Consider the following 10,453-nt stretch of genomic DNA (forward strand, 5'->3'; position numbering starts at 1 on the left):
CCCTCCCCCTCTCTCTACATACATACATACCAGTGGTGGGATTCAAATAATTTAACAACTGGTTCTCTGCCCTAATGAGCTGCACTGGCTACCTGTCGATCTCTGGGTGCACTTCAAGGTCCTACTCACCACCTATAAAGCGCTCCATGGTAGTGGATCTGGCTATTTGAGAGACCGCCTTCTGCCAATTACCTCCCTGCGTCCCATCAGATCGCATAGAGTTGGCCTCCTCCGTATTCCATCCGCCAGTCAGTGCCGACTGGCGACTACTCGGAGGAGAGCCTTCTCTGTTGCGGCTCCGACACTATGGAACAATCTCCCCGTGGAGATTCGTACCCTCACCACCGTCCAGGCCTTCCGCACAGCCCTCAAGAACTGGCTAGCCCGTCAGGCCTGGGGATAAGTTTATTTTTGCCCCTCCCGAATGCTGAGTGAATGTTGAGTTTTACTGTTTACTTTACTTTTGTGCACATTTCTTTTTGTATTGTCCTACACTCCCTTTCCTTTTTGATTGTAAGCTGCCCTGAGTCCCCTTAGGGAAAAGGGCGGCCTATAAATGTCTAATAAATACAAAAATACAAAAATGACCATCTGAGTAGGTGGGGCTCGGTGGTTATGTGACTTATGTGACTGGGTGGACGTGGTCAACTCAAGGTCACTCAGATCAGCTTCACCTTAGCTGTTACAATGTCATAAGGGTTAACCGGAGAGGCAGTTTCTGTAAGCAGGTCAATAAAGATGAGGCTAGAAACAACACCAGAAAGTTTCCTTCCTGCCTTCCTTACAGGATTAGCCCTGTAAAATGGAAAAAAAAACAAAAGGAGATTTTTTCCAACAACCGGTTCTCCGAACTACTTAGAAAGTTACCAACTGGTTCTCCCGAATAGGTGCGAGCTGGCTGAATCCCACCACTGATACATACATACATACATACATACATACATACATACATACATACACACACACACACACACATACAAACACATACATACAACCAGTTTGGTGCAGAGATTAAAACTAGACTAGACAAGACACCAGGAGACAGTGAGTTCTAGTCCTGTCTCAGGCAAGAAATGCCTGTGGAGATTCTCAGTCATCCAGGTCATGGTTCTCCCAAAGGTGCTTTTTCAAGACGCAGCTGGACTTTCTTTGTTTTTCCTGGAAGACGTTTCGCTTCTCATCCAAGAAGCTTCTTCAGTTTTTCAGAACCTGGAGCCTGTAGATGGTCTCTCAGCTCTTGCAAGAGGCCAAAGACTAACTATTTTTTTTTTTTTTTAGAAACTTGCCAAGTAAACAGCAGGGACTAATCCAGGCAATTGCCAGTTGTCAACAATGACTCAAAGGTGCGCGCACATATAGCACCCACACTCAGATCCATCTTTGCTAGATTGATAGAACACTGTCAAGGTGTGATTGCAAGACATTTTAAAGGGAGAACAGCATTACGTGTCACATTCTAGACAGTTGAGTGATTGGGTTATTATTGACTTTTGTTCTTTTACAACAAACACATTTAAGTAATTAGTTACTCATTAAGCCAAGTTTGATTCCTGATGACTGCATAGATAATGGTTGACTTATACCCACTAATTCATAGTTGTTCCAAAAATATTCCAGTGATTTCTTTCATCCTGCGTGTTTACCCCCTGCCTTCCCCAATTAATTTTTTTTAGTGTTACTTCAATCTATAGGTGTCAAACTCACTGTGTCATATTACTGACATGTGACATATCGTGACATTTTTTTCCCTTCATGGAGCTGGGGAGGGTGCAACCCGGAGGTGGTATTCAGCCAGTTTTGACTGGTTCTGGCAAACCGGTAGCGGAAACTTTTAGTAATTCAGAGGACTGGTAAATACCACCTCTGGCTGGCTCCACCCCCATCTATTTGCTGCGTCCTGAGTCTCAGCCCATTGGCTGGGTCTTCTTCTGTTGCCCTGCACAGGAGAACAGACCTGGAAAGCAGGTTAGTGGGGTGGGGGAGAGAATGGGAATTTTACAGTAACCTTGCCTTGAGTGGTGTGGAAATGGAGATTTTACAGTATTCTTGCCCTGCAGTGAGGTGGGAAGGGAAGAAATTTTACAGTATCCTTCCCCCTGGCGTGGGGAGGGAATGGGAATTTTGCAGTATCCTTCTCCTGCCACAACCACCAAGCCATGCCATGCCCACAGAAAACCAGTGGTAAAAATTTTTGAAACCCACCACTGGCGTAGACTGTGTATGACACATCCAGTCTGTGGACCACCAGTTTGACACCCCTGCTTTAATCCATCATCCACTCACATTATATGCTCAAATTTGTAATTTCTCCTTAGTGATCATTGCTTCGAACTTTGTTTGGTGCAGGACCTATTGACTAGTTCTTATTTTCCATGGTTTTTCCAAATGTTTATTATGGTACAAAAGTGAAAGTATGAATGAACTGATTGTTTACAATTCAAAATTTCCCTCAGACTCGGCAGGAAAAAATGTATGGTCTCCTGGTGAAACACATTCCATGATGAAGTCTACAGTTGGTCTTATGAAGCAGGTGAATATCTGGATAGCAACACATTGCATGCAAACTATATTGAAGATGAAAATGTATTTGGAAAGGTGAGTTATTGAAAGTCTTGCCATCATATTCTAACATTAAACTTGATTCATCATTAATATATCTCATGCTGCAAATTACATTTATGCAAGTTTACCCTAGCCTAAAGCAAAATGATTGAATTGAATTTATTGCATTTATATGCCGCCCTTTTCCCCGAAGGGGAAATGATAATGCTGTGATTAAAATATCGATTAGGATAATTGTAGCACTGTAAAATCATGTAATGAACATTATAAAATTTGTTTCTGTTAGTCTTTTCATGCTTTGTATCGCATATGTTTTAAGACCAGTAGTAATGCCAAGCTAGTTTGAAATATATGCAGAAGTTAATGAGAGTTGCAATGAAATGGGATAATAAAATTTGTCATCTAAGGAAGAGGATATGTCTCACACAGGAAATAAAAATTATCTATTCCTTGAGAAAAGTATTACTCCTTACTAAAAAAAACCTTCCTCAATCTGATGCCTGTCATAAAAGTGTTATGATTCATGTATCTCAAAGCTATTAAAATTTTAATTTTTTTTTACAAAACTTATGGGAATGTCCCATGTCACAATTTAAAATTATGTCAGGAGTGAATCCTGACAAAAATCTCTCATTACCTGTCTTCTTGATGGATTAACTGATTTCCAAAGCATTGGTTTGGTGCTACCCACCACTTTAATTCTCTAAATGTGCCTATGGATCCATACAAGGTCAGGAACATTCCTGAGATGTATCCTTGGTATTAAAGAAAATGGTGGGTTGAGATTTTAATCAGGTGAGTCAGAATGAACATGCCTATGGTCATCAATTAACACAAGGGGCTCTATGGCTTTCCTATGGTCCATATATCATCCAGTATATTCTCAGCTTTTGTCTGAGTGGAGATGATAGGAAAGTGCTGTTTGCAAGCTGAAGATCTTGGTTGTAGAAGGCAAGTGGGACACAAGTGTCTACAATCTTCAGTAGGCAAAAGCAGTGGAGATGCAACCCATCAGATTTCATTGGGGTTTCATTGCAGATCAAATGGATTGTGAATTGACTGTGTTCAGTAATAAGTAAGACTGGACACTAAACCCGAAACTTAAAAGTATAGACTGAAATTTCAATATGTTGGGTGGAAAAAGTATGTTGCCTCCTGCAAAAAGAGTGAAAATCCTGATTTTTAAATGCTATCTTTGAACACTTCTCATCTTTCTACAGTTAAGGAAACAGGGTGCGTATTGGCATCCATGCTGAGAGCTTCAACCTCAAATCAGAGCGATTCTTGTGATTAAGCAGCTATATTTTATCCACTCATGCGGAGAGAACACAGTCCCTGTTCTAACACAGGGGCTGATCCAGACTTTAAAACTTAATTGATCCAGGGATTTCCGAAGTAAAATCCCTTTCTTATTTTAAACAAACCTATCATCAAATCCTCCGTCAGCATGGGGAGCTCTGAAATGCCATTTTTCTCTGTTTTGGAGTATCCAATTTTTTTTTTAAAAAATCCAGTTTTGAATTTTTTACATCTTTAATCATTGGGGAAACCACTTAGAAAGGCAACATAATCAGTGCTGGGATTGTCCCGGTTTAACAACCGGTTTGGTGATTGTGCGATTTGTGTGTGTATGTATGTGTGTGTGTGTGCAGTTTGAAGAAATCTTCACTTCCTGAGGAGTAACACAGCTGATTGCCACCACGATCTGCTCTGCCACACGAATCAGCTGAGAATATAAAGGTAGGAAAATAGCGTGTGGGCTCATCTGATCGTCGGGGTGAACCGGTTCGCTTCCAGTTGATCGTCGGAGCTACCGCTTCACTAGAACCGGCTGAACCGGTAGAATTCCACCCCTGAGGCTACTCTGGATTCAACAGGTGAATTTCCCAGGATCTCCTCTCTCTTACACCATAGACTGAGCAATCTCCTTAAAGGCATACAAGTGTTTCAGAAGCACATGTGTTTCATTGCCGACTCATGGAATTTGTAAGGAACTCTGGGTGGGAGCATTTACCACCAACCATGACTGAGGAAAGCATAATAGATGTCAACACCGCCCTTCAAGATGTGCTGAAAACGGCACTTATCCACGATGGATTAGTTCATGGAATTCGCTAAGCTGCCAAAGCCTTGGATAAACATCAAGCCCATCTTTGCGTTTTTGTATCCAATTGTGATGAACCTATGCATGTAAAGCTGGTTGAAGCTCTTTGTGCTGAACATCAAATCAATCTGATAAAGGTTGGTGATAACAAGAAGCTTGGTGAGTGGGTAGGTCTCTGCAAGATCGTCGGAGAAGGAAAACCTCGGAAAGTTGTGGGTTGCAGTTGTGTGGTTGTTAAAGACTATGGCAAAGAATCTCAGGCCAAAGATGTCATTGAAGAATACTTCAGGTGCAAGAAATGAACAGATAAAATACATTTGAGCTGACAGTAAAAAGAAAGAAAAAGAAAGAAAGAAAGAAAGAAAGAAAGAAAGAAGAAGAAGAAGAAGAAGAAGAAGAAGAAGAAGAAGAAGAAGAAGAAGAAGAAGAAGAAGAAGAAGAAGAACAGAAACTGCTTCCTTAAACGTTTTTTCCGGTGACACCAGTCTACCAAGGCAACCTGGTCTACCCAAATATGGGACGAAGCATACTGTTTCCATGTTCACCTTTCAGCCCCAATTCAGCCCCAATACTTCCTTAAACCATCCTACCCTTCTCCTTTCCTTGGCAAATGCATTCACTCCATTCCTCTTTACGTAGCTTCAGGGAATCCTTCTCTCTCTTCCTGCCCATCTTCTTTGGGGGCTACACCTCCTGTCTATTTCTTTCAGCATCTCCATGCTTTGAACTGCTGGGCATTTTATTTTCTAGTGAAACCTGACTGGCTCTCTCAAGCCATAAGCTGCAAAGTCATTCCATAGTCCAGGCTGCCTTCTCCTCTTGTTAGCTGTAGAGAACAGGCATCTCAGCTGGGCAAAAGTACTGTACTGCAATCAGAAAAGCCTTTAGCTCTCTCTCCTTTCTCCTGGTGTTTAAAAAATTATTTTTCCAACAACAGAGGGGAAAATTCCCCATGATCATACCCAAACCCAGGGCTTTTATAGATTTCTGAATTAATTTTTCTCTTGCTGCCAAATTTTTCTCCATTTTATCCCCTGCTCTCATTAACTGATCCACTTAAGACCGGGTAAAGCTTTAATTTCAGGAAGTTTAACAAGAGCAAACTATCTCTAATTCCTATTTCCTGCATCATAGTTTAACTTTTTTTCCTGGATTCTATCAATGTTACAGCAACTATGTAGGCTACATCATTAACCACATTAACCCATCCAGAGATGTCCATGTCTGTTTCAAAAGGGCAAGATGGAGGGTGCAACATTGCAATCAGACTCAACCTACTGACATGATTTTGTGGCTATTTTCTCCTACTGGCTTGGCAATTGCATTGGGAAAGACTAGTGATTTTCTCTTATATTTCTTCCTGCTGTTTATCTTCTCCAGAAGTTAGCTCCAACCCTTTCACATTCACCATCCAATCACCCAACGTGTCTCATAACTCAAAACATGCAGGGTTTTAGTTGTTGTTTTGCAAGATTTTATTTGAGAATGTTGAAAATTCATACAGAACTTCATGGTCCTTTGCTTGAGGTATTGTGAGACTGTGCAATTTCTATACAAAATTTCATGATCTGAAATCTTGTGACATTTGGTGGCTTCATGAATTTTGGCCTATGGATACAATTCTAAACCAGATGGGTGATCTTGGGAGGCAGTTTTCGCCCTCCCTGGAGCCTGGCGAAGGTGAAACCCCCTCCCCCCATGGTGCAGGAGACTGACTAGGCCACACCTACTATGGCCAAACCCACTCAGCAATTGGGCAGAGAACCTGTTGCTGAAGTTTTTGAATCCCACCCCTGTGAGAGTCCCTCTAGAAAAGAGATACTACAGGAGGAAATAGTGGCAAACCACATCCCACAATATTGCCTTGAAAACCAGAGATTTCTGTCCACAAGGTCAACAGAGGCCAAGCCCTGTTGGAAGGAGTTGTTATTTTATTTTATCCCAGAGGAGACTTTGCAACCGCATTGAGGTTGCTTGTTTAGCTGGGAGACGAGCAGTTATATACATCAGTAAGTTATGCAGAGCTCTTCTCCAGCTGTCTTTCAAAACAAAAAAGAATGTTAAGTACTGAGTTATGTTAATCCAGTATAGTTAGGCACACATCTAGCTAACATTTTCTTTGATCCATGATATATTTTGGGGGACTCCAAGTTATTTTAGATGTCTGTCAACTACCTGGACAATCCCCTCCGGTTTTCCTGGTAACAATTTTAATCATTGTCTTCTTCTAAGTTTGCTCAGAGTTAAGCAAGGGTTAAAAGGTAAAAAATTCCTTATGCAAAGGAGGCACGTGGTTCTCTGCCTCCTGATCTGGCAGCAGCAAATCGTGCCTAAGTTGCCTTTTTATTTAATTTTTTACATTTTCATCATAGCGGGCAGACAAGAGGAGAGTTGAAATCCACGGCTGGAAAAGGTATGTGGATCGGACGGAGGGAGAGGGGGGAATCCAAAATTATTGTAATTTAATTTGTAATTTTTTATTGTGAGGAATTTGTGTGTGTGTGTGTGTGTTTCTTTCTTCACAGCGGTGGGGTTGGAGGAGGCGGGGGGCGAGGCGGTGGGGTGTGGCAGCAGCAGGGATGTTCTCGCCGCTGTGTCCGACAGGCCAGGCGTCTTGCGTTTATGTCCGCCATAACCGCGAGATGCCTGGCCTGTCGGACACAGGGATGGGGTTGGAGGAGGCAGGGGGGGTGAGGCAGTGGAGCGCGGCAGCGGCAGGGATGTTCTCGCCACTGTGTCTGACAGGCCAGGCGTCTTGCATTTATGTCCGCCATAAACATGAGACGCCTGGACTGTCGGACACAGTGGTGGGGTCAGAGGAGGCGGGGGGCGAGGCGGGGGAGCGCGGCAGTGGCAGGGACATTCTCGCCGCTGTGTCCGACAGGCCAGGCGTCTCGCATTTATGTCCACCATAAAGATGAGAGACCTGTCGGAAGCAGCGGCGAGAACATGCCCACCACTGCCGCGCTCCCCCGCCTCGCCCCCACCTCCTCCTTCCCTGTCCGCTGTGGGTGTTCCCTCCCCCCAAGTCGTTTCATGAACATCCGCTAACAAAGAATCGGGCTCTCGCCAGCCACGGCATGATTCAACCTCTGCTTTTCTTTTTGAGGCACCCTTCTCCGCCTCCCAACCCCCCCTCCCCAAAAAAACCTCCCACTTCCAACTGGTTTCCCCCTTTTTACTTATTTTTTTTAAAAATAAAGGATGGCATTGCCAAGCGGAGAGAGACATGCCAGGGGGAAATGCCAGCCCGACCGAGGCTTTAATGGGCTATGCAGGCGAAGGGGAATTAATTGGGTTGGCTCTTGGTTGTCACCGAGGGTGCCACGAGTGGGTTTCGTGGGGAGAGGGTGTAGGGGGGAGCTTTCCTGCAACTGGCTGAGCCCTGAATAGAGGCGGCTGTTTTCCTGCGGCTTCTTTACGTCTTTGTCAGCAGCGGGATCGCTTCGTGCAGGCGTGATTCATATGCAGATGGAGACGTGGGGAAGCAGGGAGGTTGGCAGGAGTTGAAGAAAAAAGGAGTAGGCGGGGGGCGAGGCGGGGGAGCACAGCAGTGGTGGGGACATTCTCGCCGCTGCCGCGCTCTTGCCTCACCAACTGTAATCCTCACCGCACGTCACTGCCTCGCATCCAAAACGGGCCGCCTGTAGACAGCTCTGTGTGACAACCCTAGAAGGGGCGGGGTGGGGTGGGGTGGGCGGTGTCAGCCAAGGGTGGGATTTGGAGGTTCTCCGAACCGGCCTTAATGTTAGCTACAGGTTTTCCCGAACAAGGGCGAACCTGTAGCAGCCAATAGCAATAGCAATAGCAGTAGACTTATATACCGCTTCATAGGGCTTTCAGCCCTCTCTAAGTGGTTTACAGAGAGTCAGCATATTGCCCCCAACAATCCGGGTCCTCATTTTACCCACCTCGGAAGGATGGAAGGCTGAGTCAACCCTGAGCCGGTGAGATTTGAACCGCTGAACTGCTGATCTAGCAGTAGCCTGCAGTGCTGCATTTAACCACTGCGCCACCCCTGGCTCTCTCATCCTTATAACAAAAAAGTCAAACCCTGTTCAGCTGTTGAAGATCAGGCAAGGTCAATGAGATGCTGCTCACTTTAAATTCCTTGGTTTTTTTTTTTTTTTTTTTAAACCAAACCAAAACATCATGATAAAAAGCTTCATGACAAAAAGCTACTAATGAAGTTTCTCATTATGGGACTATCAACAAGAAACAGGCATTGCGGTATCTCTTGGCAGGAGGTAATAAATGTAAGCTTTTGTGCCTACAAGTGCCTTTCCTTGATGGAAGTGCCAATTAATTGACTAGGTGTTTGATAATGATTCAATGAAGATGGCATTTTTAACAATGCTTAAGCGGAAAGACCGCAGATGGGTGCCTGGCAATGAGACGAAAGAAGCAACAATATCAGTGTTAATTTATTAAAAGTGGCACCCTTTTAATACACTGATTCATCACAGAGATTCAGGCGTGTTGAAAAAATGAAATTGATTAGGCATATTTCAATTAAAATCTACTTCAAAGTTTGCTGCTTTTTCAGATAACTTTTAATATTGTTATATTCAAACTCCAGCCAATGGCGAACATCTATGGGCAAGGGGTGTCAAAAAAACATACCCCAAAATGCCAATTGCAACTATGTAATTGAAGCTTCATTACTTTTTTATGTGATAGGTGCAGAAAATGAAAAGGTCTTCAGTTGTGCAGTTACAGCTACCATGTTGACTTTTTAAATCCCTGGTCATCCCTGCAGCTATGTTGATGACCTTGGAAAAAGTGCTTTATGTTATAATAGCCTTTTCTCCCATTTATAGTTATTGCATCAGCTCTGTGGTCACCAGATCGAAATTCAGGTGCCTTGAAATCGGTTTGTATTTCTATCTGTTTTGCAACCTTTTTACTGGTTTTTGACCAAAAAAAGTGCAAAACTGAAGCTGAATTCACTTAATGACCACATGATTCACTTAACGACCACAGGAATTCACTTAACAACCACAATAGAAATAATGGAAAAATTAGTTACGGTCATGTGGTGATATGACTGCCACAACTTATGATATAAATTCTGATCCTAATTGTGGTCATAAGTAAAAAACCAACTGTTCTTACTTTTGAGCCACGGTGAGCACAGCAGTTAGAATGCAGTACTGCAGAATACTTCTGTTGACTGCCGGCTGCATGCAATCTGGCAGTTCAAATCTCACCAGGCTCAAGGTTGACTCAGCCTTCCATCCTTCCGAGGTGGGTAAAATAAGGACCCAGATTGTTGGGAACAATAGGCTGACTCTGTAAACCCCTTAGAAAGGACTGTAAAGTACTGTAAAGTGGTATATAAGTCAAAATGCTATTGCTATTGCAGGGCCAGAACGAGCAATTAAGCAAGTACTTGACATATCTCAGTGTAGAAATAGATTCATCATCTGAATGCTGTGTCATACTAACTTTTATAGCTTTGGATATGGAATTATTTATGCTAGCCTGTAATAAAATTGTGTTATAGTAAAAAGAGTGAAAGATACTTTTTGCCTCAGGGACAAATGTAAGAGTAAATACTCTTTGCTCAAGACAGTTCCTCAGAAAATATACATTATGAGGAAAAAATACTTCAAATACTTTTAAATCTCTATAGTAACCATAAAAGGAATATCTTCCTTAACAGACATACAGCAGTTTTGGTTTTAAATATATAGTTCTTGACTTGCAATCACAACTGGGACCAGAGTTTCAGTCACTAAGCAATACAATTTTAAGGAAACCATCACATGACCTGATCCAATTTTA

General features: G+C 43.0%; 1 pseudogene; it reads left to right on the top strand.

Annotated features, from left to right (window-relative positions):
- The first annotated feature begins 4,584 nt into the window (after window positions 1-4,584).
- On the top strand, window positions 4,585-4,989 carry LOC116509454 (annotated as a pseudogene).
- The last annotated feature ends 5,464 nt before the right edge of the window (window positions 4,990-10,453 follow it).

Source organism: Thamnophis elegans, chromosome 5 (genome assembly GCF_009769535.1).
Source record: "Thamnophis elegans isolate rThaEle1 chromosome 5, rThaEle1.pri, whole genome shotgun sequence".
Classification (NCBI taxonomy): Eukaryota; Metazoa; Chordata; class Lepidosauria; order Squamata; family Colubridae; genus Thamnophis; species Thamnophis elegans.